The sequence below is a fragment of the Engraulis encrasicolus genome, chromosome 10, assembly GCF_034702125.1.
Source record: "Engraulis encrasicolus isolate BLACKSEA-1 chromosome 10, IST_EnEncr_1.0, whole genome shotgun sequence".
Taxonomy (NCBI): domain Eukaryota; kingdom Metazoa; phylum Chordata; class Actinopteri; order Clupeiformes; family Engraulidae; genus Engraulis; species Engraulis encrasicolus.
Window position 1 is genome coordinate 6,854,835 of NC_085866.1, and position 6,754 is coordinate 6,861,588.

At 41.2% G+C, this 6,754-nt stretch overlaps 1 long non-coding RNA gene across 1 annotated transcript; it reads right to left on the bottom strand.

The window, feature by feature from the left end:
* Positions 1-384: 384 nt before the first annotated feature.
* On the bottom strand, positions 385-1,842 carry LOC134457551 (uncharacterized). The gene is made up of 3 exons (XR_010036443.1): positions 1,759-1,842; positions 998-1,083; positions 385-473 (listed from the first exon to the last, which is right to left on the bottom strand). It is a non-coding gene; the product is annotated as an uncharacterized LOC134457551 (long non-coding RNA).
* Positions 1,843-6,754: the final 4,912 nt, after the last annotated feature.

Consider the following 6,754-nt stretch of genomic DNA (forward strand, 5'->3'; position numbering starts at 1 on the left):
ATTGCCGCTATATTATAGTTTAAAGTTGAGCTGTTTTTCACCATCTAGTGGCTGGGGGCCCCAAACGCAGAGGCGATTCTAGGTTCATGTGGGGCCCCAAGCAAAAATTCAAAGGATTGAACATTTGAAACAAAATTGCCATCACTGTAGTAAAGTGTGAGCTGTTATTCACTATCTAGTGGCTGGGGGGGCCAAACAGCTGCCTGCCTTGCCTGGTGACAAGATGTGCCTCTGTGAACAGGAAAGAGTTTGACACCCCTGGGCTACAGACTGTGGTCATTAGAAACAGCCTGTGGAGTTGTATCCTCCTGCTGTTGGAACCTGGCAGGTGTGCTGTTCTCAAGAGAGAACAGCGGGTTCTGTTCCATGAGGAAGGCAGAACGTGCCGCGTGGTGCTTGGCGTGGCGGAACATCAGCTTCACTCCGGACAGATGGCGAAGACACTTACTGGACTCCTCTCCTCTGCTCTTCGCCTGCATGATGAAGATGAAGAGAGGGATGGAGTGTACTGTGTAAGCATGTGGAGTCTGATAAACACACACACACACACACGCCCACACGCACACACACACACACACACGCCCACACACACGCCCACACGCGCGCACACACGCACACACGCACACACACACACACACACACACACACACACACACACACACACACACACACACACACACACACACACACACACACACACACATACACACACACAAATCAGACCCATTGGAGTCTGATTCTCATAACTTTACCATATGACAGCACAGCTACTGTATTGAATTGATTGATTGATTGATTGATTGATTGATTGAGTGATTGATTGATTGAGTGATTGATTGGCTGATTGACTGATTGATTGATTCATTCATTCATTTATTGATTCATTGATTCATTGATTGATGTCATTATTTTGAGTGAGAGATTTTCACATAGGATGAAGCCAGTGAAGAGTGTGAATATTGGACTAGTGCGTATGGACTAGTTTGCATGGACTCACCTGGTAAGAGTCTGCCTCCACTTCCTCCACGAGGGCTCTGGTCTGCTCACTCAAGGCATCCCACACGGCCACAGCACTGACATTCTCTAAGGACACAACACACACTCTACTCTGTTATGTCTTTGGCATAGGACACAACCACATGAGGCAGCAAAAACCCTCGTAACTCTTGCCATACACCTTGCTTTGGAATTGCATTTATGTACATGTATTGCCTCATGATTGATGGAAAAATTGTCCTTGCTTTCAGTAGAAATGTAATGCATTGCAATGCATCATACTGTAGAATCGGACGGAATCGTTTCGAATAGAATCGTTACCTCCCAAATCGTAAGGGCAGTGCCATTGCACACCACTAATGTACTGTATGTACAATATGTATGTCTGTCTGTCTGTCTGTCTGTCTGTCTGTCTGTCTGTCTGTCTGTCTGTATGTATGTATGTATGTATGTATGTATGTATGTATGTATGTATGTATGTATGTATGTATGAATTTGATTATGTATTTATTTATTTATTAAGAAGAAGCTGAAGCATAAGAAGAAAGGGGGAAAAAAGATAAAGAAACCACACAAGTGCTTTGTGTTAAGAGACAACCGCTTCACAACACACCACCATGCACAGAGAGAGAGAGAGAGAGAGAGAGAGAGAGAGAGAGAGAGAGAGAGAGAGAGAGAGAGAGAGAGAGAAGGAGAGAGAGAGAGAGAGAGAGAGAGAGAGAGATAGGTGTTGTTATGTGTGATGTCTGCATGGTACCACACCTCCCAGGCGATCCGTCATCTGAGTGTACCAGAGGGGTGTGTCCCCAGTCCCCCGGGCTGCGGAAGGGTTGAGGAAATACTCAGCGGTGGCCTCCCCAAACAACCTGCCAACAGAGAGACAGGCGAGCGGAGACAGCTGAGCAAATGTGAACAGAGCAGAGCAGGGCAGAGCAGAGCAGGCCCTCCCTCCACATACACATTAATCACCGCCACCAGCAACACACACATGAAAACACACCTCTCATTCACCACCACCAAAGCCACAGTGACTGATGTGTGTAGCTTATTATTTCTCACATTAACGGGGTACCTTCAACTAGCAGGAAACATGACGAGAATGGTGGAAATGAATTAATGAATACAGGAAATATGCGTCATTGTCGCGTCATTGTGTGTCATTGGACGGATGCATGCTGAGGTCATTATTTTCACCTCTGCAGGTAGTGCCTGTGGTCTAGTTCACTGCCGGGCGCAATTTCCTCCTGAGTGGCAGCAGGGACGATTGATGGCGACATGGTGTCTGACATCTCTCTCTCCTCGTGCTCCTCACCCATTATCCAGACACCCTGTGGAGACCTGTAGTGCTGCTGGCACAGAATAGTGTTTAGGAAGCAGAACTTACAGGAAATAATTTTAAATTTCATTCATATCCATTTAAAATACTTTACTACTGTATTGATACAATATTGCAACATTACAATGACTTGGTCATTGCCATTCTGATAGCAAATGCATACAGACAGTAACAGGGGCAATGTCTTAACCCATTGATGCCTGATGTTGCATTGCGCAACATTGGCCCTGGCGCCTGGAGCTGCATTACGCAACATTCAAGCTCATGATATTTGAGACAACTTTATTAAAGATCTCTGTTTGTTTGAGATGAATGAACACATTCTAATGAAAGATGAGGGTCTTAGCGTTTAAATGCAACTCAGTGCACATTTTTATGTGTTTCAGAAGCTGAGATATTTAGGTTTTTATAAGTTGAGGGCAGTTTTTCTTAAAAAGGGCACAGACATTCAGCACCCTTTCTTGCAGGGGCCTTAGGCGTCAATGGGTTAACAGATTATACATATTGTAGCATCTTGCCAGTGCTTTTGCTAACAGACACAAAACGTTACTATTGTGGCACATCCACAGTGTACAATCTGACTACCCCACATTTGACTTGAGGCAACAACACTTCTCACCGATGAGGTTATACTATTCCCATTGCCTTATGCCAGGGGTGGGAAACCTTTTTCATTCAAGTTTTATAAAGTACTCCAAGGAATGTACAATGAACACAAACCAGGATTTCCCCCTGCACTTTAGGCCTATACGTATAACGAAGGTGGCCACCTGTACAGCAGACCCCACCATCACTAGGTCCCCTGAATATATAATGTAATTCTATTGCAAATGTAATTTCTAACATTTCTTTTCAAAACATGTCATATTTCATATGAAACTGCATAACATTAAAATCATGCCGGGGGGGGATAAGACTAGCCTGGTCCTGACCATCCCATAATACTACCATTTCCATTTAGTCTCCACAGAAGACAGGTACCAGACGTAGTGCGGAGCCAAGTGTCTTGGCGGAAGTACGTAGGATGGCGCGCAAGGCTAGGATAAGACAGCCTCGAGGGCCGTAAACAGCCCTCGAAACATACAGTAGGTTCCCCACCACTGCCCTACACCATAAAGTAAGCAGCTTGAAAAGCTTCCATGTCAAAGTCAAAGTGTAATTTATTGTCCAAAATGTATTGTATGTAACAGTAACACTAACACAGGAGATTGAAAAATGAGAAAAGGTCACACCATGCATAGGTTTTTTATTATTACACAGACGCGTCTCTGAGGCACAGTGATGAAGGTAGAACGCCGAAACGCGTCTGTGAAATAATAAAAAACCTATGCATGGTGTGACCTTTTCTCATTTTTCAGTTTTACAATATGTTCATTTCATTTTTATTTAAACTCGAAGAATCATTGAGAGCCCAGCCCTCATTTACAATGATGTCGAGTAAAACAAACAATTACACATATAAAATCATATATATATACAACATACACAATGCAACATAAATCATATAAGAGGTAAAAATTAAGACAAACTATGAATTAAAACTTATGAGTTAAAACAAGTACAAGTATGTGATAAAAAACTTCCCAGTATTACTTTAAAATGTTCTAATGACACTAAGGCTTGAAGACCTATCCTTTGTTGTAGGGTATTCCAAAGTGAAGGTCCACAGACACTAAAAGCCGTTTTACCCAGTTCAGTGCGGGCATAAGGGACCTCCAGTAAAAAGTTGCTGCTGCGGGTTTGATATGGGTTGGAGTGCCAAACTAAAAGAGATGAAATATAAAATGGGAGTTTACCAGTGAGGGCCTTAAAAATAAAAATAAAATAATGCATGTCCCTTCTGTGAGAAAGTGGAGCCCACCCAACTTTATCATATAACAGGCAATGATGAGTGCTATATGGATCCCCAGTAATAAAACGAAGAGCTGAATGATAGACAGTGTCAAGTGCCTTCAGATTAGAGAGTGGTGCATGTCTGTAAATAACATCACCATAGTCAAGGGAAGACAGAAAAGTAGCTTCAATTAACTTTTTTCTGCAGAAAACAGGAAAGTGATATTTATTTCTGTGCAGGAAAGATAGCTTTTGTCTGAGCGTAGTGACAAGACAGTCAGTATGTTTCTTGAATGTGAACTTGTCATCTAGCCAGATTCCCAGGTACTTATAATGTGATACTCTCTCAATAACAGACCCATCTAAAGTAGATATATTAAAATCATTTTTCATGCCATGCTTAGATCGAGTAAAGACCATACATTTAGTCTTGCTTACGTTAAGTAGAAGCTTAAGACCAATGAGGGCATTTTGTAGAATATTAAAAGACTGCTGCAAATTCTCCAATGCTAGCTGTACAGAATCTGCAACACAATACAAAATTGTATCATCTGCATATAGATGAATAGAGCAGTTGGAAAGGAGAGAGAGTATGCTATTTATGTACATGGTGAAGAGTACCGGACCTAATACTGAACCTTGTGGGACCCCCTTGGTTATTAGCAGGGGGTCAGATTGAGTATTACCCAATTTTACAGTATGGTGTCTGTTTGATAGGTAGCTCTGGAACCATTTACAGGCACTTGCACTAAAACCAATACCAGGCAGAATTTGTAGAAGCAGAGAATGGTCCACAGTGTCAAATGCTTTGGATAAGTCCACAAAGATGGCAGCACAATGTTTTTTCTTGTCAAGAGAAGTGATAATATCATCAATTACTTTAGTAGCAGCAGTGACTGTACTATGTTTAGGCCTAAAGCCTGATTGGAGAGGGCTCAGAATATTATTGGTATTTAGAAATTCTTTGAGCTGATCATTTACCAACTTCTCTAGTATTTTTGAGAGACACGGTAGCTTGGATATTGGTCGATAGTTGTTAGGGTCAGTCTTATCACCCCCCCTTGTGCAACGGGGTAATGTGTGCAAATTTCCATAGTGTAGGGACAACTCCAGTGGAAATAGAATAATTGAAAATGTGCAATAATGGCTCTGCTATTATATATGCCGCAGTGCGAAGAAAAAGGGGATCTAGGTGGTCTTCTCCAGTGGATTTGCGACTATCAATTGCTAATAAAGCAGATAGCACTGTATGCTTAGACACAGGATGAAGCCTAAATTCCAGATCATCGTCTCTGACATTGTCTCTGATACACATATCATGTCCAGCCCTAGGCATAAAGGAATGATTATTGCTATTATCAAAACTTTGACTGGCTAAAGAAAAATGTTTGTTAAGAGCACTGCAAATGTCTGATTTGTCTTGTAGTAGACAATCATCAAACTTAATGGAAGAAGGCATAGGTGTAACAGATTTATTGTTTTTGTAATTTACAGCCTTCCAGAATTTTGCAGGATCAGAGTACGAGCTAGAGACAAGGTTAAAGTAATAGTCAGATTTAGCCTTTCTTACAGATAATGTACATCTGTTCCTGATTTTCCTGAAACTTGCCCAGTCAGAGGCATCCTTGCTCCTCCTTGCTAATGACCAAGCCTTATTTCTTGACTGAAAAAGAGAGGAGAGTTCAGGGGTGAACCATGGGTTTGTTCTACTTTTTACTCTTATCTTTTTAAAAGGTGCATGTTTGTCAACAATGCAAATAAATGAGTTTGAGAAAAACTGTAGAGCCAAGTCAGCATCAGGAATTTCAGTTGTGAGATGAATGTCACTTTCATAGAGATCATTTAAAAAGGCTTGCTCATTAAAATGTTTCATAGTTCTTTTAACCAAAATGCGAGGCAGTGCTTTGGTTAGAGTGCTGTGCCTAATACAGGCAATGGGACAGTGGTCACTGACCCCTAAATCAAAAACACCAGTTGCGCTAATTTTGTTCATCTTATTTGTAAAAATTAGATCAATAAGAGATGATTTGCTAAAGTTCTTAGAGTTTGGTCTTGTTGGATCATTAATAAGTTGATCCAAAAATAGACTTGAGAAAACATCTCTAAGATGTTTGGAGGCATCAGTTAGCCAGTCAATATTAAAATCCCCAAGAACCAGAACTTCTGAGTCAGTGAATCTAGATATCAATTCTGCAAGCTGATCTATGGATTTAGAATCAGCTGACGGGGGTCTATAAATCCCAACTATTATGAAGGAGTTGTTATTGGTGCCATAATAAACCTTTAGTGCAATAAATTCAAAGGATTTAGGTTCACTTAAGGAGTACAGAAATGTGACAGAGAAATGTGACTTCACGTAAATAGCCACACCCCCACCCCTCCCGACCCTGTCAATTCTAAATAAATTGTAGCCTGAAAGGTTGACTTCAGAGTCATCAATTTCACTCTTCAGCCAAGTTTCTGATAAAACCAAGATATCTGTGTTAGTTTGAGCAATTAAAATATTCAAGTGGTCCATTTTATCTCGTTGCAATATACTTCTGATATTGAGGTGGATTAACCCAATGCCTTTTCTGTCCTTAAAAACAC